This window comes from Amia ocellicauda, chromosome 18 (genome assembly GCF_036373705.1).
Source record: "Amia ocellicauda isolate fAmiCal2 chromosome 18, fAmiCal2.hap1, whole genome shotgun sequence".
In the NCBI taxonomy this organism is placed as follows: domain Eukaryota; kingdom Metazoa; phylum Chordata; class Actinopteri; order Amiiformes; family Amiidae; genus Amia; species Amia ocellicauda.
This window is the reverse complement of record NC_089867.1, coordinates 2,584,681-2,608,352: the sequence shown is the minus strand read 5'-3', so window position 1 is coordinate 2,608,352 and position 23,672 is coordinate 2,584,681. Positions and strand designations below refer to the sequence as shown.

General features: G+C 36.5%; 1 protein-coding gene across 2 annotated transcripts in view; it reads left to right on the top strand.

The window, feature by feature from the left end:
- The first annotated feature begins 5,113 nt into the window (after positions 1-5,113).
- rnf19a (ring finger protein 19A, RBR E3 ubiquitin protein ligase) overlaps positions 5,114-23,672 on the top strand; it is a 59,434-nt gene continuing 40,875 nt past the window's right edge. The window contains exon 1 of one of the 2 annotated variants that reach the window (XM_066691124.1): positions 5,114-5,326. The gene's annotated coding sequence lies outside the window, so the exon portion shown is untranslated. The remainder of the gene's footprint in view (positions 5,327-23,672) is intronic. The other variant, XM_066691125.1, reaches the window with a different exon arrangement.

The window sequence follows — 23,672 nt, the reverse complement described above, 5'->3', positions numbered from 1 at the left end:
TGCAGTGACCCTTCCGTCTAATGGGACAAGTGTACCCAAATCATGCCAGGAAAATGCCCCCTACAGCATAAGAGCCTCCGGACCCCCTCACTGTAGGGGTCAAGCAGTCAGGTCTGTACCTGTGTTGCCACACATGCACTCGCCCACTTGTCCAGAACACTAGCCAGTTGAGCAGTCTTTGTGACTGATAATCCTGATAAACCCCTCTTGTAGAATCATTTAGAGCCTTTCCTTTTGCCATCTTGATCCAAAATCAAAGTCAACTGGGCCTGCTCAGCATTTTTATACATGCCACAGAACATGATAGGATGTTAATTGCTTAATTGTATCATGCAGTACAAATGTTTGGAGGCATCTGCATTCGTTATGTTCCTCCACTCATGTATTAAGGTTTTTCCTTTAATTTTGTCACCTGTGTGTGTGTGTGTATATATGTATATACAGTGAGGGAAAAAAGTATTTGAGCCCCTGCTAATTTTGTTCGTTTGCCCACTGACAAAGAAATGATCAGTCTATAATTGTAATGGTAGGTGTATTTTAACAGTGAGAGACAGAATAACAACAAAAAAATCCAGAAAAACGCATTTCAAAAAAGGTATAAATTGATTTGCATGTTAATGAGGGAAATAAGTATTTGATCCTCTATCAATCTGCAAGATTTCTGGCTCCCAGGTGTCTTTTATACAGGTAACGAGCTGAGATTAGGAGCACTCTCTTAAAGGGAGTGCTCCTAATCTCAGCTCGTTACCTGTATAAAAGACACCTGTCCACAGAAGCAATCAATCAATCAGATTCCAAACTCTCCACCATGGCCAAGACCAAAGAGCTGTCCAAGGATGTCAGGGACAAGATTGTAGACCTACACAAGGCTGGAATGGGCTACAAGACCATCGCCAAGCAGCTTGGTGAGAAGGTGACAACAGTTGGTGCGATTATTCGCAAATGGAAGAAACACAAAATAACTGTCAGTCTCCCTCGGTCTGGGGCTCCATGCAAGATCTCACCTCGTGGAGTTTCAATGATCATGAGAACGGTGAGGAATCAGCCCAGAACTACACGGGAGGATCTTGTTAATGATTTCAAGGCAGCTGGGATCATAGTCACCAAGAAAACAATTGGTAACACACTACGCCGTGAAGGACTGAAATCCTGCAGCGCCTGCAAGGTCCCCCTGCTCAAGAAAGCACATGTACAGGCCCGTCTGAAGTTTGCCAATGAACATCTGAATGATACAGAGGAGAACTGGGTGAAAGTGTTCAGATGAGACCAAAATCGAGCTCTTTGGCATCAACTCAACTCGTCGTGTTTGGAGGAGGAGGAATGACCCCAAGAACACCATCCCCACCGTCAAACATGGAGGTGGAAACATTATGCTTTGGGGGTGTTTTTCTGCTAAGGGGACAGGACAACTGCACCGCATCAAAGGGACGATGGACGGGGCCATGTACCATCAAATCTTGGGTGAGAACCTCCTTCTCTCAGCCAGGGCATTGAAAATGGGTCGTGGATGGGTATTCCAGCATGACAATGACCCAAAACACACAGCCAAGGCAACAAAGGAGTGGCTCAAGAAGAAGCACATTAAGGTCCTGGAGTGGCCTAGCCAGTCTCCAGACCTTAATCCCATAGAAAATCTGTGGAGGGAGCTGAAGGTTCGAGTTGCCAAACGTCAGCCTCAAAACCTTAATGACTTGGAGAGGATCTGCAAAGAGGAGTGGGACAAAATCCCTCCTGAGATGTGTGCAAACCTGGTGGCCAACTACAAGAAACGTCTGACCTCTGTGATTGCCAACAAGGGTTTTGCCACCAAGTACTAAGTCGAAGGGGTCAAATACTTATTTCCCTCTTTAACATGCAAATCAATTTATAACTTTTTTGAAATGCGTTTTTCTGGATTTTTTTGTTGTTATTCTGTCTCTCACTGTTAAAATACACCTACCATTAAAATTATAGACTGATCATTTCTTTGTCAGTGGGCAAACGTACAAAATCAGCAGGGGATCAAATACTTTTTTCCCCCACTGTATGTATATATATATATATATATCACACTTGCACGCACACACACACAGTGTGGGAAAAAAAGTATTTGATCCCCTGCTGATTTTGTACATTTGCGTGGACAGCTCTTTGGTCTTGGCCATGGTGGAGAGTTTGGTGGAGAGTTTGGAATCTGATTGATTGATTGCTTCTGTGGACAGGTGTCTTTTATACAGGTAACGAGCTGAGATTAGGAGCACTCCCTTTAAGAGATTACAATTACATTATAGACAATTATAGACTGATCATTTCTTTGTCAGTGGGCAAACGTACAAATTAGCAGGGGCTCAAATACTTTTTTCCCTCACTGTATGTATATGTATATGTATATATAAATATTGTGATGCAGTAACAGGGGTTTGGCACTTTGAAGGATCGCCCCATGAAGCTCCTACACTCCCAGGACCCAGGTGGGGGCAATTTACATGGACTCAATCACCTACTACACAACTCTATAAAACGGGAAGGAGTTGTGCTTGAGTGAGTACTGAGAAGAAGAATTGCTATTGGGATTAACAGGACTTTGCGTTTGGACTTTGACTACAGAATGGATTGTGGATTGGACTGGTCATTGCTTGTTTATTGTTGATTATTATTAGTTAGGATATATTACTACTGATCTTTTTACATGTTTAGTTAGACTCAAAACTAAATTAGGTTTTTGTTTGGATTTTATTCTGAGCACTTGCACACTGTATAATAAATGCACTAATTTCTCTGATTTGTGCATCCTTAATCATCTCTCAGAGCCCCAACAGTGTTGGATCCCTCACTGTCAAAATGTGTGTGTGTGTGTGTGTGTATATATATATATATATATATATACACACACACACACACACACACACACTGAGTGTACAAAACTTTAGGAACACCTTCTTAATATTGAGTTTGCCCTCAGGATAGCCTCAATTAATCAGGGGAAGGACTCTAAAAGGTGTTCCACAGAGATGCTGGTCCATTTTGACTGCCACAGTTGTGTCAAGTTGGCTGGTAGTGAAATTCCGAATAGCTTGTCCCAGCTCATCCCACAAGATTCTCATTTGGATTGAGATCTGGTGACTGGGCAGGCCACTGCAGTGAGCTGAATGCACTGTCATGTTTGTGGAATCATTCCTGGACAATCCTAGCCTTGTGGTATGGGGCATTATACTGCTCAAAACATCCATTAGCAGATTAAAATACTACTGGCATGAAGGGATGCACCTGGATGGCAATGATGTTCAGATATCCTGTGGCATTCAAAAGTTGATCCACTTTTATCAAGGAGCCCAATGTGTGGCAAGAAAACACACCCCACACCATCACACCACCAGTCTGTAAAGTTGACATGTGGCATACCCTAGTCCTCCCATCAGCATGAAACCGTAGGAAATGGGATTCATCAGACCATAGTTTCTTGTGTTTTGCAAAAGAATTGGCCATACGACATTCATGTCAAGGTACAACAGGTTGTGTATTCTTTTATGGGTCTTTCGGCACCAATGTTTTACTGGACTGTCAGTTGACTAAGTGTAGCCCATCTGTTGCACAATTCGTGTCAGCCTCCTTTGACCTAGCTCCACTTGAGCCTAACCTAAACATGTAACATATGTCCCTCTCTAAACATAGATCTAAGGACAAGCACGTAGCAAACAATCAGAAATCAGAAATCCAAGCTGTAGTTAATGTCCAAATAAAAAAAGTCAGTACCTGTAATCCAAATCAGCTTTTCATATATATATATATATATATATATATATATATATATATATATATATATATATATATATCTGGAAACAATTAAAAGACCACTCCAAGTTCAGAAATCAATATTACGTTGTCTCTTCATTTTTTCCAGAGGTGTATATTGTAACATAGTGCTAGGAGGAACACAAATTGGCTGGTAAACTAGAACTACACCTTCCAGAAGGCCTGGGAGGATGAATCATTGTGTTGGATGACACTGGTTAAGAACTTTTGACTTATGGACTTTGTCATATCTTTTGGATTTGTGCTTTGGACTGTTTGCTTGGCTGGTTTGTCTTCACTTTATATTGATTAGATGTGTAAAGAGGGACCTGTTCCACAGTTTAGTTAGGGTCAACAAGGAGCTAGGATTTTTCATTCACTCTAGCACTATAAAGCGACACTTGTGCACCATATGCTTTGTTCCTGTGTCTGTTTCCTGATGCTCCACCTGTTTCAAGAGCCCAACACTGTGTCAAGCCCCCAACAGCATTACTAGACATCAATATATTAAGTACGAATGCTTCTGTATTAAGTAGCAGGCTTTGCTACATGGCCAAGAATTGTCCAAAGTAAGACAGCCTGTGATCTACCCTACCTTCAACCATTAAACTCCACTAAAGCCCTACTGCCAAGCAAGGAAGCAAAAGGTACTTTTGTGTGGTATTTGTATGACTCAATCAGACTTTGAACCCTAATTTTATATATGTTAAGTGGACGTCCTAATCACTAGGTGACATTATTTGTTGTAAACTGTTCGTCTTCACACTTATCTACACTTATCACAATTATCTACACTGGAGGATCTGTAAAACATGTTAGTATGTGTAACCAAAGTATTACAGAAAAAGGGAAGAAAAGTAATGTGTTATGCAATTCACACAGACATCATTCCAGTGATTACCAGAAGAGGCAAGAACGAACTTCTTTAACTTAAGCATTATATATTCTTACTCTGAAATACTGTGAACAAACCATTGAAATACACGTACTCTGTGGTCACAATAAGGTTTTACACATCAATTTGCAAACAATGTCAAGTCATGGAGAAAATGTAACGTTGTAGTTGTAGTTGTAGTCGGTTTTCTGTAAATACTCTCTAGCCAGTGTAATCCCCTCCCCGTCATAAAACCACAAAAAAAAAAAAAAAAAGATTAAACAAAAAACAGCCGGAAAACACATCCCACGGAAAAGGCTGTATACGACCTGGGACTTAAGTAGAATTTCTCAAGAAAAACACAAGAAAGTTAAACGTCTTCCATTTCTCGCGAGAGTCTCGTTTCAGTTTCATCCTTGCCCCTGTCTGTACTCTCGCGAGAAGATTTGAACTGGTGTGTGAGAGAGCGAGAGGGAGGACGCCAGCAGGAACAGCCGACCGGAGCTTGAGGGAGCGGATTAAGGGACGGGGTGGAACCGAGGTGGTTCAAGTTGAAACGGAAAAAAAAATAATTATAAGCTGATATAACCAGAAAGGATTGTCGCTGCGTTTCAGGATTCACATACGGCTGCTTTGGTGGGATTGTTGAGGGGGTATCGACTACTGGTAGTATCTTAAAAGGTACGTTTCTGTTTTAAAAGCGGATTTTATTTCTTTATCCGTGTTGGGTGTCCTCCCTAGTTCACTGTCTCCTTCCCGACTACTGTGTTTACAGTAACGGCGATAGCATGTTTTCATAGTCATACCATCTAGGCGAAATGAGGCCTGTAGTTTTAGTCCATGAACCTAGTTTGGAAATCGAGATGGCAGGGTCACCGGCATTGTGTCTGGTACAGTCAAAGAATTACAAATGTGTATATGACTATGTATTAAAACGAAACTCTTGCTGTGTCAAGGATTTGCGTTTTGGAATGAGTGCCAGACAAAGCCCGGTCCGTGTAAAATATGTGCCTCAGTTATAGCAGTGCGTTTCGTGTTTAGTTTTTAAAATGATGTAGCCAGTCGTAGCTTTACATTGTCTGGAGGTCTAAATCTTTTGTGTTATGCTTATTTTATTGATTTGTAAATCATGTTTGCTGTTCTCTCTGCAGTTGCTGTTGTAATGGTTCGGTAACTATCTCTGTGGTGGGCAACATACACAATCTTATACTGATTTGTTAGTTTGAGGATATTTAATCATAAGTGTTAAAAACAACAACTTTTAAATACGGTAACGCACGATACACTAGTTTATGTGGTCAAGTCTCTGCTAAACTGAAATGCTGTTAAACATCTTTTTAATTAGGCTAAATAATACAGAGGGCTTCGTGTAGCTGCTATTGAATTTCTGAACATTATAAAAAATGGATTGCATTCCAGTTATTTCAAACTTGAATAATTTAAAAGTTCATACAGAGGCCTAGCGGTGTCTTTCAACCTTTTTTTTAATCAAAGTTTTTTTTTTGCCTCAAAACCAACAACAACAAAGAGAGCTCATTATCGGTAGAGTATATCTGTAATTTGTTTCGTATGTTTTGAGTAGTCACGTTGCATTAATTGGAATGACAAACGTTTTAAATATTGTAAATTACGGATAGAAACTCGCACACAACTAACTTTCAAATGTCCAACTCCACTTCATTCAGATTTACTGTATTTTACTGTACTGCAGTCAAAAAGAAATCGCAAACAATAGTTTTGCTTTATTATGGATTTTAAATGGATTGTGTGCCATCTGTGGCACTGCCTCGGGGGGGTGGCTCATTTCGAAAGTATGAGTCAGTGTTACTGTTATTACCGACACACACAATGAAGTAAAAGTGTTTGGGTTGGATTTTTATTTTATTTTTTATAAACGCATTTTCCATGATGTAGTAAAACACCAGTTGAGGAAGTGGAGAGCAATTACGTAAATTAATGTAATTTGTGTGTAATGTCTGGTGGCTGGGAACAACTTTCTGATCTTGTTTCCCCCTATAGGCCTACTGGATGTTTTTTGAGACCTACTCATTGTGCTGTAGGTCGTTTTACAACACTACCGTGAAGCAGGGGCAGTGCTGACTTGACAACAGCGATGTAGAATAAAAATTGGGTAGATTATGTTGCTCATACACGACATAGGGTCGCATTCGTGTAGCATTTCGCAGTTCTGTGCGACTCCACCAATGCGATCGGTGGGATTCTGCAGATCTGCGCAGAACTGCGGAAATCGGCGCTGCGAGAACCCAACCAAGGTGCTTGGAATCTAGCCGCTGACGCCAACGCTCAAGCTGTAGTTATTTCACGAAGTTTACTGTAATTACGAATGCTTCTTCAGAAACACAGTCGAGGCTATTTACTACTATATATGTGCACAGATGGACTAAAATAATTTTCTAAAATAATTTTCTGACGTTTATCGTTTTCGGGGGATATTGTGATTACTACAATGGTATGTTGGGGCGTTTTCCTGAAATGTTTAAAATGCCGATAACTCGGAAAGCACCTCAGAAACACATTCAAGTGTTTGAGTGATCATGAAGTCAGCTGGTTTGAAAGCGATTGGCTAGATAAGCAGCCTGTCTTGTTTAACGAGCTTTCCGAAGTTTTCCACTCGGTCTTTCTGTGGTTTTCAGTTTAAATTTCCAGCACGTCTCATTTTCTATGCCGTTTTTATTTTCCGTTTTTTCAATTACACTTATCAGTGTATCAATGGTATTATAAGATGTATAAAAGGAAAGCAGAATACAAAGTTTAGTCATTATACAGATTCTTTAATGTTAAATTGAGTATTGTGGGTGTGTTAAAAGTCTAGGAGACAGTCATGTATTAGCGCTAAGTCTGAAAGGCTTCTATTTTTGTGTGTTGGAATAAAGCATCCTGTTGTTTTTTTCTGGGTTCTGACTGTTATTACATATTTTTGAGTTGATGAATGTAGACATTGGAAGAACACTGATTTGAAAATATACGATGGGCAGTATTTGTGTTGTGTATTGACCAAAGGGGAGATGCAGCTTATGTTTTTTAAACAATCTTTCTCTTCGTTTCACTGTGCTACTTGGCTTGTTAACTTCCACTATGGCGGATGTCCAAAGTACGACTTTAAGCTGTAGGCAGACGTTTCTTGGTCTAATATAGAACTGCCCCCAATATATATATATATATATATATATATATATATATATATATATATATATATATATATATATAATATATAATCGCAACCTGAACAAATAAGCAGTCTTGCAATCCACAAACGGCCTTTAAACAGTGTTTGGATGTAGGATTTCTCTGATCTGCACAGTCCGGTCATATTACTTAAACTTGTCTTGTCTCTGTTGTCGGCACTCGTGTGTTCTTGACCACATGCCAGAGGCGGATCGGTTTGCACGTCCGCATCCTCCTCTGAAACATCTGACAAGACCTATTGGGAGCCTACAGACTGTTTTTCCAGGTAGACTTGAACATGGAACAGTAGCAGCAGTTCTCCATGTCCTCTATATACTCTTGTGTTGTCCCTCTCAACTCCAGGAATCCACATTGGTCCTTCTCCATTTCCTGTATTCTGAAAACTACCACCCATTTTGATTGTGCATCCACAGCAGTCCTGCACATATTTGTGAAAGGACGAGCAAAGTTAATATGCAGGCGTATTAAAGGTTCTCTATGGAAACTCCAGGCAATGTAATGGAACTTGTTGAGGCAGGGTGATAAATATCCGTCTTAAAAGGCAGCAAGTAAGTCGCCCTGGATAAGAGCGTCAGCTAAATGACAATATTATTGTTATTATTATTATTAATAAAAGGTATTTTTGTTTTAACTCGTTTTGTGCACAACTTAAATGGGTGCTTGCATTCCGTTTTTGCATTTGTAGTTCCCTGATATGGGTGATCTTTTGATATAAGAAATTGTGGTTCTAAAAACATAGGCATCGCTTAATGTAAAGGCCTGATATAATCTTTGTTTCATTTTCATTTTATGGCACGGTTTGCTAATGGTATTTTGTGATTCCTGTTGAGAGCAAAGTGAGTACTTTGACTGTCGTTACAATCCACCAATCAGCGTTGCCAGATTTGATTGGCAGTATACACAACATAAATCCCGCCGACTCCACTAAAAACCCGCCCAAATTCAATTGTTGATAGAAAATCTATAGTGCAATAAAAATAGTACAACAAACGACTAAAGATAACATGGGAAAGATTGCAACTCACAGACCATGGCACACTAAAATATATTAACGCTAGATTATTAAATTAATACAAATTAACTAATTTGCAATGCAATTTAACTTGTCTATTTGGGTTAATACACGAATTCCCTTTAATATCTTTATGTAGGAGAAATAGTAAACACAATTCAGTTATGGTATGAAACGTAAATAACCACAATAAAATATACATAATAAAAACGTCTTTACCTTTATGATGAATCAACTGGTCTTCTTTTGAACATGATTGATTAACTTGAAGAAACATAAACTATGTACAGTCTCAATGTATAGTTATTTAATGTACTATAATATATTTAATATCATCAATATTGTATTATACCCACTGCACGGCTCTGTATTTGCACTGGAACCTCGTGTAATTTCTCTGGCAAAACGAGTGTAACCATGTCATGCCAAGAAAGATCTTTTCCAATTTTGAATTTGAATTTGAGCAGTGGAACTAGGCAGTATCATTCCCAAACCAACTTGCAACATAAACAGGATTCAGTTATACAAATATGTTCTTAAAATACGTTCCTTGAGTATCTGGTGGGGTTTCTTACTGTGAAATTAGTATTACATTATTATTGCATCCCCTTTTCATACTCAGCTGTTGTGTGTGGATTGTAAGTGTTATAATATAAATGGTGAGGTTTTTTATTCTTAAGTCTGTATATAAAAGTTTATATAAGTCTGAAGCTGACTTTCAATGTCTGTTGGCTGACAATTAACCAACAGTCACCATGCTTGTGGAATCTGCTCCACGCAAAACTCTCCAGAATCTGTCCTAGCTACGTCTATACAGACGGTGACGTCAGAGGCAGACTCCCGCAGGCGACGCAGACTTTTCTGGAGTTACTTGAACAGCCAATGGCTTAAGTATGTGATTGACACGCATCCTATCCAATCAGAGGCAAAACATTGACTGACAGGGGGATGACCTGTCATTTAATTTGATAAATATTTGATTGACACGCATTCTATTAAATTAGAGGCAGGAAAGGGTTGGTGGGAAAAGCTCAGTCTGTTGGACAGAAATCCCGCCCAATAATGAAAAAAAAAACGCCCACATTTTATCTACCCGCCCAAGCCCATTTTTTTCCACGCACACTTTCATAAAAAAAAAGTCAAATTGGGCGGGAAACCGCCCCATCTGGCAACACTGCCACCAATCCATAAGCTGCGGCATATTGATTCTTCTGCTTCGTAAATGTGCTCTGTTGCTATTGGGAGCGCATTTATTTTGGACGTAGACTCCGCAGATGTAGGTCTTGATCACAACCAAATGCAAACCATAGATTTTGTTGCTCTGCAGTGAATTTACAGAAGACTTGGGTGTTTAGTTCTGCAGTAGATAAACAGAGGAATTTTACATAAAATGCATAGTTGCTGAATGCATAATGCAAAAACATACAAAAAAGTAAGATGTATTCTTATTCGACTTCTCCACAAGCTTAACCATCCTACAGTACTCTACAATAATTTAATGCATCCCAGCATCCATTGTTTCTCAGTAAAATAAAGTACATACAATCTATTATTACCTTATGAGAACATAGACTGTTTCTGATCAATTCAGCATGATTGAAATGCAAATATTAATGTTTAATTAGGCTACACAGAATGATTTCTTGTTGTGCTTAGCACAGTTTGCTTTACAAATGCAACTGTGGCAATCAAGTTAATCTTAAAATGTGGCTAAGCAGCAGTATTACAAACTGAATAGATCTATATTTTTTAGAATCACTCACACAAGCAATTAGAGGTGGGTGATATGGCCAAAATATCGAATCACTGTTTTTCACATTTGAGTTTTTTTTGGTATATTTAGGCTATTTCATGATCATAGAATTCCAACAAAATTGTGGTTTTAAAGCCCATTTTATACTGTTCATAAAGTAAAAGCTACGAAAATAATAGGACACAGCTGACATTGTCTAAAGTAGTACTATTTGTTGAACTTTTATTCAACACTGTGCCAGTTACAAATAAACTTGCAAATTATGTTTTGCTGTATGTGTCAGTTGTCCTGAAACCAAACCATGTCCATACTATCAACGATGTCACACCTTACTTAGAGACAAATTCACTGGACAAGGAGATGATGCAGAGATCAAGGGGGACATATTAAGCTAAATGATGTCAACACCATAGATACAGAATTCTAGATTAACGATTTGGCATTGCCAATTGACTTTGATTTTGATTTAGCAACATTGATTTTAACATCATGAAAATCTATGATGCACAGTAAAGTTGTAACTTAAATGATTGGCAATTCCAATTTTTAAAATAAAAATAAAATGAAGTCATCCAATTACATGGATTTCTGCAGGGTTTGTGAAGAAAGGCGGTTGCATTCTTGCAGCACAGATTAGCGCAAATCTGTGGAAATTTGCGATAGATGAACGCGACTGACGTTCTTTGGTCAGATGTGTGTGGCACAGCCATAAGCAGTTGGTGCAGCAAGTTTATTGGGAGCTGAATGCTATGGCTGAATGACGCCATAGTTTGTACATTATTAAGTTTAGCAAAGAACACTTTAAAATACTGATATGAAGGTATAGTAAAAGTCCAAATTGGTCTGTAAATTAATACAGTATTTATATAGTATATGGTATACTGCCCAGCTCCACAAGCTATATAGGCCCTACTAGTAATTTACCTTCAGTTTCTTTTCTTCCTTAAGTTATCTCATTGCAAAATTCCACATACAAGAGAACTACAAATAGTCTTGTACTACAAATTCAAAGCAAAACTTTGACAAACTAAAAATGAATAAGGTTAAACATATAATGTATTTCTCCAGTGGCAGCAATACACTTCTGTATGTAACTATCTTTGTGAATGAAAATAAAAACAAAACCTAAAGTTAGTAGCTTATTTGCTTCGATGACGTTGTTTGCTTGCGGTACAGTTGAATAACCAGACTTGCTGTGTTCTAAAGGGCAAAGTGGAGGAGCTGGCTGGAAGCCCAGCACAGCGCATGAGCTGCTTCCACTTGTTCTTTATCTGCAAGTGTGATAATTTGAGAGGAAGATTTAAAAACTTTCTAAGAACTCTAGACCGCTAATGCCTGATATGTCTTCAGGTAACCCAGACAATTCTGTTTTGTATTTCCTCTCATATTTTACAGAACAAGCATGAAAAAAGTATTGACTAGCAGTGTACTAGTGATAGGAAAGTATCATACAGTTGCATTAATTAAAATCCAAGAAAACAAATGCAATCCTCACCCTCCTCCAAAATGTGCTAAATTTAACCAAGTGTTCATGTTACAAAGACTTGAGCTTTGAAAAATGACTTAACATGTTTAATTGCTAAACTGCACTTCTGTAGATATACTGCCTTTAACTGAAAAATATCTGTCCATAGTTTGTAAATCATAAATTACCGATGTATTGAATTTTCAGTGCATTTCACCAGTTCAGGTCTTATTTTAGTGAGGCCTATTTTTTTTATTTCCACCTGTTCACTTCAGTTTTGACTGAATATTTGTTCACAAGGTAAATAAACAAGACACAATGTATCAGTGTGAGGTCAAAGCTTACCATTATCCTCCTGCTTTGTGTCTTTCCCATCCCCCACCTTAACTCCACAAACACCCAAATCAGAACTGTCTGTTTAGAACTGCTGTAATCTCGAGATAAGTGTATTATAGGAAGAGACAGACAACAGCCAGACATGCTAGTTTCCAGTAATCCCTGTGTATACTAAAACAAAACACTTTTATTTATTCTTTTATTTATTTTTTTATTCTGGCATTGCCTGTGGCATTAGTCCTGATATCAGACTTGTTAGAAGTCTATATCAATCCCTGTTTATCAGACATTCATGTCCCGATTTAATTGTATTGTAATAACACAAAAAATACATGTAAAAACAAAAGGTCTATATATGAATGGGGAAACAAATAATTTTCGGTTCTCTGGTTGGATAAAATAATCACCTGTGAAACATTAATGTCCCAAGGTGATTTGGTGCCAAATAGCAGGTTCTCACTTGTGGCTTGTGTGCAATTTGCAGGTAGAATTTGAGTGCCAGGTGGCAAGTCCAAAATTTTTGTCCCAAGTTGGTACTATTATTTTGAACAAGCTGGGAAGAAAGCAAATAGCTATTTCGCATATTCAAATAAATTAACCTTTTAATTGGAATTTTTATCAAGACCATCACTATTTTTATCCATTTTGCTCTAATGAAGTGCTAGTCATAATAATTTGTTCCTCGTGGATGAAAGATACTCTAAAATGTACTTTGTGAACATAGTTCATATTTGTTACTGTGTAGTTCTAAGTGCATTAAAGTGTACAACAACCTTAAAGTTTTCTCTTCCACTTTGAAGGCAAGATGAGACAGGCTGATGACGGACTAAAGCTGGCTTCAGACCTTCTAGTACTTTGCCCTAAATGCTACTTGTGGTTATTCTGATGAACAGCACTTCAACAGTAATAGGCAGAGGAGGAAATCCTTGAGCTAGGGAAATGTCAGTGAGTTCATCTTAGCCCAGGAAGAACCGAAGAGGAATTGCTGGAATGGGGCTTTTTTTTGTTCTTTCATGGGAAGTGTCATGAAGAAGGCTGTTTCACATTGAAATTGTATACATTCCAGTTATATTCACAGGATACCAAACCTTACAAGTTGCCTTGGGAGTTTGTAGTTGCAGTTCGGCTGTTACGAAAGTTAATAATCTGTGTTAGTGTAAAAAGAAACTTAAAAACTCAACAGTAGATCCTTGGAACTTGTAAGCAACAAATAATCAGTTCCTGTTAATTTAATGTTAACTACAACTTAAGGTTAACTATTTTGGAAAACCTATTTTGCAGTCCTTCTTTGCTTTCAGATCTACTATAGGTATACATTTACCCAGACATTTAGAAAACAAAATAATTTGGTTAAGAATTGATATTGTTCAGAGAGGTAGAGCATTTCTACTTTTAATACTGGTTGAATTGAAGACCCCTGTCTGTTAAAACAATATCTTGGCAAAGTTGTGGAATGGACCCTAGCACACTTAGACATTTATAACCTGTAGTGTCAAACGGAATGTATACTTTGTGAAAAAGCACTGGCATTTAATGGAATCGGTACCCCTCATTCCTTCTCTTTGCTCAATCAACACACACTGTTCAATTATAAATGTCAGTAACCTCGGTCACCATTATGTTATACCATTCCTGGAAAACATTTGTGAGTTGGTATCTTTGGTAATTCATTGAGATTCTGTTCAAAATTAGTAATAGAATAATGGGGGTATATCATTTTATACCCTCTGATGTGGATTAGCAAATTGTTTTCTGTACTGGAGCAGGAGACATAGGCAGCTTGCATACATCCTGAAGCTTCCATTGCCATGCCATCCACTCCATGTACAGCAAATGGAGGGATTCTTTGTTGCAGCTGGTTATGATTCAGAACAGTTACTGAACCTAGTCTCAGGCTTTTTAATGATTGAACCACAGATTGATGGATTTGACACTTTAATAATAAAATTAGATTACTGCTGCAACCAACATTGATTTGGAAGAGAGAATATAAATCCCTAAAAATATACACTTGGGCCTTTTACTTCCTTGTTAAATAACCTTTTAATGTCCAAGGAGACTTTGTATGTAGATATTCTTTGGCTGTGATTTCTTGTGCCATTATGTTTCCAGCCAGAGAAATGAATTTTAACATGCCAGTCCAACTTGTGGCGTCTGGTGAAATCTAGGGACTGGTTTCACAGTCCCAAATTAACACTAGTCATGGACTGCTCAATGTGATGTTAGGTAGAGTAGTCCTAGACAATTAATTATCAATGTCTATGAAACCAACCATAAAGCCATAGTTTTTGCAAGTTTTCCAGCTAGCTTAAGTCCTCTTAAATCTCTATAGCAACTTTCATGGATGAATTGCTGCTGGAGTGATAGTGATACCCGTCTTCCTTTTAATATGTAAGCTTGGCTCCTTATGTTTGGTTCACAGTGTGAAATTAAGTTGCAGGTTAACCCCATAGTCTCAAAGGGTGGTTTACTAGTGTTTTCCCATGTCGATGTGTGTGGGAGGCTGGTTCAGTAACGTTTATCCAAATATTTTAAATCAGTTTATTTACTAGATAGACTGATATGGTTTTCTTTTAAGGCACAAAGGACTTTCATCTTGGAAGTTACTACAGGTTATAAAGTGAAAGATTTAACCATCACAGAGACACAAGTTGATTTTGAACTTCACATGACCAAACATCTTAATTTCTTTTACCTGAAATTTTGAATGTGTGCTTTGCTTTATTCTGCCCTTCATTGCTTTGGGCTGGACATTTGTTCCCTTACTACTCCCAAAGGAATGATGCTGTCTGCTGTTGATTTATAGCTGTATTTCAGGTATCGGAACTTTTCAGACTATTTCTGTGAATACCCTGTGTAGGAAATGCTCTTCAATATACTTGTGTATTGTTATCCATAAGTAACATAAAAAAGGCCTTTTAGTCTGTTCAATTCTGTTTTGTTTTTCTGTTAGTATTGTGGAAAAGGTATTTGGCATGCTTGGCGTGTAACGTAGTGGAAACCAACATGCCTTCGTAAGAACAGCAGTGGAATTTGTGGATTTATGTTTTGATCCTGTGACCTTCAAAGCTTCACTTCAGTACAATTATCACTAAACTTAATGCAAGTAATAGAAGTGATATTTATACATTTACAGAACTTTTTTTAAATATTATTCTCCATGAAGCAGATCTTCACTAGATTTAATATTATTTTTTGGATGTTAGATCTGTAAGAAGAATGATTTACATTGCTTGATGCTTAAGTTCTGTACTACTTATAATACAGCCTGCCTTAACTTCCAGGCCCTTAGTGCAGGTGGAAAATTAATCTGTATTAGTCATTCATAGTTTCCTTTTTTTAACATTGTACAAGTCGATATGTGAACATTTCTAAACTAAACCATTGCATGACATACCAATGGGGATAAGGTCTAGTACAATTGTTTTATACTAGAAAGGTTTGCCATTCAGCAGTCTTTTGAGGCAATTTTTAAAGATAGTGGAAACTTGATGGTGTTTTCCCCACATCCCTGAACTCAATTGATATGTTCTAGTTTCCACAGGTTCTTCAGTAGCCTAATTAATTGGGGTGTTCAGCTCTAGACTGAGAGGGGAAATGTTCTCCAATGTGAGGAATTCCTGAAATTCTCTTTTTGCAATGGGTTTTTATATGAGCTATTGTCGCTCCACACACACACACACACACACACACTTGTCTATTATGTGCACTGAACTTGAAAAAAAGAAAGGGATACATTTCAGTTCATGTAATAGTTTTGTAATCTTGTCTGTATTATTTGTACCTAGATTAGCAATGATCCTTTATTTAGTATTTGGCAACGTCAGGTTTCTCTTGTTAAGTAAATCTCCTGCTGAATGAATGGGACATTTGAGATGAACAATAGGATATTTCTTGGTCTGTCATTTGTACATGCACATTGTGATTCTATTATTCTACTGTGAATCCTTCTGTAAAATGTATCCAATGCAAGAAGTGTATCTGGCGATTTAACAGTGAATTTTAAGTGAACTAGGACAATTATTCAGAGTAGTTAATGCATACGCACAGTGTGCAGCAGAGCAAGATGGCATGTCCCATTTCGCCTTTTCTCCTTTTTGTTCAGACTGCATCCCCTTGGCTGAAGCTGAAAACCATTTTGTCTGCTTTGAAAATATAAAGGCCTTCCTGTATTTGTATGTGAGCCTGGTTTCTGGAAGGGGCTGGGGTCTAGCTAGGAATAGTCTTTGCCTTGGTAATGGCTAATGGTTAAGGATATTCCTGTAAGACCACTATTTATACATACACACATTATCACTTGAGTGTTCTGAAGCAGTAAATGATTTATAGAAGGCCTGGGGATTGTCTTGCCCATTTATTTCTCCTCGTAACCATGGTTAAACACTACTACTTTTAGTATAGCCTATATTTTACATAGTAAGTCATTCCTAATGTCCAGGGGCCAGTTGCATAAACAGACTAAGTCTTTCTTAGTATAATTATTAGTCCTACTAACGACAGACACTCAGTTAAAACTGTTGCATAAAACACTTTCCTTAGACTGGTCTAAGACTAGTCTTACTTAGTCACTTGTGCATTGCATTCTGGGAATTTTAAGACACCTGAAGAGAGAGAAGAAAAAAAAAACATGGCGGGTGTTTCTCTAACAGCGATGATCCCAGTTAACTGTAAATCTATGCTATTTATTGAAATTGAAAACGCAGAGAAATGTAAAATTTGGGCGCCATTTTCGGAAACTTTCACTAACGCATTAAAACGCAAGCCGTGGGATAAAATGAAAAAAGGTCAAATTGTCAAGCTGCTGTGTGTGCACTGTGCGGTCTGGAAAAGATGGGTGAAACAATTAAATGTGCTAATTTAAGAGGAAACATCTGCGCACTAAACTCAGCGCAGATTTTATTATTTATTCCTTTGCCAGACACCCTCATGCAGGGTGACTATAGGATACAATAGCAAAACAAAAGTGCTAAATCAGACATAATACAAATTAGAGTTTCGAAATGACAGACGTACAGATAAAAATAGGGTTATATTCTGTGTACTAACAACCAGAATTACAGTAAAGTATATCTATCTTATGGCTAAATTGTATTTTTATTACTAAATCTTTGAAAATGTGGTGTTCACCTTTACATTAAGCAGTACTGGCTAGTGAAGTACTGTTGCTCCACAGATTATTTTTTTTTTGTATTTTTTTTTTAAACTTCGAGGGGATTTTAGATTCCAGCTAATTGCAAAACTTAACCCACATAATTGAAGTGGTTTTCAAAACTTTTGTGATGCCGCTAATTTTCCCAGTTACAGTACAAGTTTTGCAGTGCTTTTGAAAAATGTGCTTTCTCTTTTCTTATCATTTTTTGTAATCCGAATGGCTTCAGTTTTGTTTCCAAGTTACCCTCATACAAAGATGCATAGGAAGTCATGCTGTCAGTGAGTTAAAATAAATATTCCTTTGTTTCTCTGACAAGAAGAGTCTGTACAGGTAGTGATGTCACAAGGGACCATTCAGAGAATGCTTAGATAAGTTAAAAAAAACAATGCGTGGAAAAAAAACAACAACAACTTTGCAGTCTGTCTGTGTCTATCTCGGCATGAGCCATTGTCAAGAAATCAATTTTGGGCATAGTGGATGGAGGTAGAGGGTTGTGATTTGATCATAATGGATGGGCCAGGCATGGGGGCAGAAGAATGGTGTCCAAGTCAATGTTCTTAATTCCGGAAGCTCGACTCTGCATTCTCCTGTGTGCCTTAAACTCTGCTGTGGCACTGTATTCAATAGCAATCAGTTTCCATGTGTTGATAATCAAAATCCAATATTGGCCTTAACAGTGGGTGAACATTTGAACTGCCTTGTCTGTATGTGTTGTGTATCTGAAATTTCACCTTTTGATTTTGTGGTGATTATTTCCAAACTTGGAAGCTGTTTTCACAAAATAGTTTGCCTAGGTCAGGAGCAGATTTCTTCTGGAGTTAGAAATCAACTGTAAAACCTCCTTTATTTTAACTAATGTAATTTACCTAAGTAATTTTTTACTCCATGAGGAAATAGTTACAGTGGAACAAGTTTAGTTTTTTCTCACCTATTGCTTTTTGTCTTGGAAGGGCAAAACTGTATGTGGGTGGAGCTAGCTGCTAGGAAGTTTTTGTTTTGCTGTGCTGCAGTTACAAACCTTACTGTGGTTCTATTGCATTAGCAAACTAATGTACACCTGAAAACAAAATGGTTATAAACAGATTATCACATCTCATGCCCATTTTGATTTTTAAATAACATGCCCAGGAGATGAAGCAGTGCATTTTCCAATGGACTAGATTGATGTCCATGAGAGGACACATGTTGGCACTGCAATGCTTTTTCCAGCTCCTTGTACACACTTGTATCTCCTTATCCCTTCCAAGCATAATTCAGTCCGGTTAACTTCAATTGCCTGATAATGAGCCAGTGATTTCGGATGAGCAAGCACTGAAATCTGTCCTTGTTGATTTGTAGACTAAATGTTTTTCTTAAAGCAGTTTGTCCTACACACACACACACATTTCTAATTTAAAATAAAATCACATTTTGCAAAATGTCCTAGGGGATCTTGTGAGGACAACTGCTAATTTAACTCTTATTAGAAGGCTTTAGTAGCGGCACAAGAAATCCTAGGCTTGTCTTGAAGAAGTCAAACTGAAAGCTGGCTGAAGGTGGATCCTATACAAGAAAGAAGATGAGTGTTACTACAATAACTAGCTGAATCTAATTTAGCAAGTATCTGTTATGGGGACATTTAAAGTGGTATAAACAACTAAATATTTAATATGAACTGGCAATAATCACAGATCTAAGTTTTTTTTAAGCACAGCCTGACTGAAAGGCAATTAATTAAATCTTGAGTGAAACTTCAGGAGAGAGATGTATATATTTTATAGTAATTACATCAGTCCTGTAATCCCAGTCCTTATTTGATATGCATTGTGTTCCAGCAAAGCCAAAGGTGAAGCTGTTACGTCTAGCCAAGTTCAAGGACAAATTTAATGTGAAGGGCCATCTAATCAATTATTAATTTGTGTTTTTCTTGACATTGTAAATCCATTTTTTGCCTGTTAAAATGTCACCTTCCTTTCATAACATTGAGACTGGTAAAGCGCAGCCTCAAGATGACTTCGCACTAGGTGAGATGCACTAGATGAGATGCACCATCTTTCTGCAGGTTACACAATTAACGCATGTGGACTTGAAAGGCATGCTAATCACAGGGTTTGCCTATACATCTGAATCACAATTCTACTTTGAGGCAATCGAGATTAAAGTGTTGCTTGTTATCTGACCAGAATCAAGTATGAAGTTGTGTTCCTAGCTTGCTGATTTGGGGGATGGAATAATTGGCAATGGAATTAAAGTAGTCTTCTAATAAAACATCTCATGGCGCCACATGCTTAAACTAGTAAATACAATATCAGGATGTTTATGTAGATTGTGTTGTGGCTGGCATTTTGGGATGGGTGTGTCAAAACGAAATCCTGTCTTTAATACTGAATTAAACAAAACAAAATGTAATTAACTATCAGACTTATTAATCTGTTTAGACCTTATTTATGAGGGTGTCTTTTTTCAAACATTTAGCATTTCTTAGTATGAAACTTGAATGGGAACTTGTGGGTTTAAATTCAGGAACATGGTGTATGAACACTGTACTTCTCACATTAAATGGGATGTTGTAGAGGGCTATATCTTTCTCCAAATGAAAATCATATAAATGACTCAATTCACGTGTTCTATTTTGAGAGTATTGTTGTGAGCTTTTATGTCCATTATTGCCGGAGATTTCTATAATTTGTGTATTTGGGTCAATGACGTGACGTGAATGTTGGTGTCCCAAGCATATTACAAACGTATTTATTTGTTATTAAAACTGAATAATATGTCTCAACATTCCTATCTTTATACACTGATAGGAGTATTTTTCATGAGTATTTAAAATTGTAGGAGCTATTAATCTCCAATCATCCAAAATGTCATACCGGATAACTGTCCACACCTAAAATGAAAATTCAAAAATGTTACAAAAACTCATTCAAAAAAATAAATAAAAGAAACTATAAAACCTTACACCTAACAGTAGGGCATAATTGTGTGAGTGTTTGCATTAAGGTATAAAAATAATGCAAAGGCTCTTTAATTTAATTTTTACATTTCTTACAATGTCATTCTGGACAACAGACCTTCAGGAGCATTTTTATATCAGAATGCATTTTGCTAGCCATGTGACAGGACATTACATAATTCAGAAGATTATGAAGGACCCCCCAGGCTGTGCAGAAAGTTTAGTAAGTCTCTTAAATGTTGATAACATTGTGTAACAATTTTGTTTGTTCCTGGGTAATAAGTGTTATTTCCTAATTGCTTATGCCTCAAAAGTATAGAAAATGTATATTATTCCCCACAAACTTTGTGGGTAGCTTGGTGAATAGTTGGGGAGTAGTTTTTTTAGATTTATGATTATACTGTAAATACAGTATAATCATAAATCTCGAAAAACTACTCTCTTCTAAATATTTTGTAGTCACTTCTGTAGTACTTTAGTATAAATACATGTTCATTTGGATTCATATGTTTTTTTCGGACTTTATGTGAACAAAAAGACACAAAGTCGCCGATTTCCTCATTGGAAATAGTTATATTTCAAAATATCACTGTCCTGGTCACAAAAGCAAAGTTTGTGGGGAATAATAGACATTTTCTATACTTATGAGGCATAAGCAATTAGGAATTAACACTTACTACCCAGGAACAAAAATTGTTGCATTGCGTAATTTGACCTTTTCGATCACTGGTACACTAGGGTACAAAATTAACTAAAACACTAGGGTACTTAAAAAGCATTTATAATATTGTTATAAAAGTATATTTAATGTGAAAGATGACATTGAATAGTTGTAGGTCAAAGTAATACATATAAATGGTTTAGTAATTCATAAGTTAAAACTTGTATTTTGTCATACTGGAAAACGATCCCTTAATCCAACAATGTCACTCATTATCTGGAGTGACTTGCTTATACTTTTGTTTATAGGAGTATTTTTTAAGTGTGTAGGCATCACATTTACATTGAAATGTTTTAACAACACCATAACACATATTTATAACATTATTTCTGTAGTTTTAATGCAATTTGTGTCGGTGTGGATGTCCTTAAATAACAAACAAGATGGCAACATGGTCATTGTTTTGTTTTAATTAATGTTTATGCCATGAAGCCATTTGCAAGTTTTAAGAGAAAATATAAATCCTAGTTGAAAAATAGCATAATTCCTATATATTTAAAGTGTTATGATATCAAAAAATTCAGTATACTTTTTAATCTGTTGAAATGTTAATGGATTTAATTGACTTCATGTCATAAATGAGTTACAACATTGTTACGGTCTACTTTTTTAAAAAATGTCATATGTTTACATGTTTCCTGTATAACCAAAAAAAGTTAATGTGCTGAAAATATTTAATGTTTTTAAATCTTAATGTTTTCCTACTACTATTTTATCAAAGCCTATGCCTTGAGTGGAATTATATTACATCAAAGTGACTGCTCATTTCTGATTTATTTACTGTTAATTAAAAAAAAAAAAAATACATTTAATGACTGTTAAATACAGAATGATTTTTTAAGTACATCTTTGTTGCTGAGACTAGATATCATCCCATATGAATTCTCACAGTATGTCATTCCGAGTAACAATATCAGTCGGGTAGGACGACAGATTTTTCTTTTAAAAATACATAGTCAGTGTTCTTGAGTTAAGGATACAACAATAATCATAATTTTTATTAGAAAGCATTTTCAGACATTTCCCATCATTTTTCACTATTCAGCGTTATGTTTTGGGTTACTAACTTCAAAAAATGTGCCGGTGTCGATAGAAAAGACCAGATTTGAGAGTATTTATTTGATTTATTTATTTATTTTCTTCTCTCTGCTGAATTTTTGTTGATCAAACTATGAATACTTATAACACTTTATGCTGACAAACTGAAGTCAAATAATTTACATTTCTATCATTATCCGGTATGACATTTTTGATATTAGATATTTATACTTTATTATAAATCATATGATTATTTTCAGATTTTTTTTTTTTTGAAATATGCATAACATTCCAATCAAGGTAGAAGGAGTTTTAAATTGTATTTTTAAGTTTTTTTTTTTATTTATTTTTTTACCATTTTAAAATCCTTTTTCATCTGTGACCCATTTACTAGAATGCAATTGACATGGCTCTTCTGATATTTTAGTATTTTCAGTCCAGACAAATTTTGAACACTAAAGTGTCATTTATGTCTCAAGATGTTGTTATTATTCAAATGACTTGGATGCTGCATATGTATGGCTGAAGTGCAATTTTACATCATTGGTATACAGCATATGTACTGTATGAAAAGACTACATACCTGAGGCTGTACTCCAAGGAACAAATAAATGGAATGTTAGCTTTTAAATACATGCCTAATGCACTTTATTTATGCTTTTAAAAATGTATCGGGAACAAAATGAGATTCTACAAATAACATGCAGGACTTTCTTAAATAACAACATTCAGTGGTTTATATTTCCATGGCTTTTAGATTAACTGAAATCTTGGAAATGTAAGGTACTCCCTTTTTATAAAGGGCACAAGAAATATTTAATCATATAATATTTTGTTTATTTTACCATAGGAGCAAAGTCCTATAATTCTTCATAAGAGCCTGAAAATTGGACTGCAGTTTTTTTTTTTTTTTCTGTGATTCAGAACAAGGAAATCTAGTCCTTACAGACCGCTGCTATGTTCCATTAAACCAGAGGCAGTGTATGAAGCTGATAAAGTGGATATCATTTATATTTCAGTTTACTTCTATGTAAAGCATGACAAGGAAATAAAACTGATCTCAAAGAAGAGTAGTAGTGCATGCGTCTCACTAGAACCCTTTTCATATCAAACGTATCAAAAACCTAGGAATTATAGAATCTGTATAGTTTTACATTTGACTTTATGCATTTCACATGTTTGCCTGTTTATTTCTTAGCATACACTTGTCCAGGGTGACATGCATAATATTTTTCTATTTTTTAGTGTATGACATTTTATACTCTGCATGTTTCAGATGTATGTTCTAGCTTTGAATAGATTGGAAGTGAATCACTGTAAATCCAGCTTCTTGGCACTTTCTTTTCAAGATCCAGGGCAGCATTGTTTTAGGATACTGATGGTGATATTAAGATTCAACACATGACTT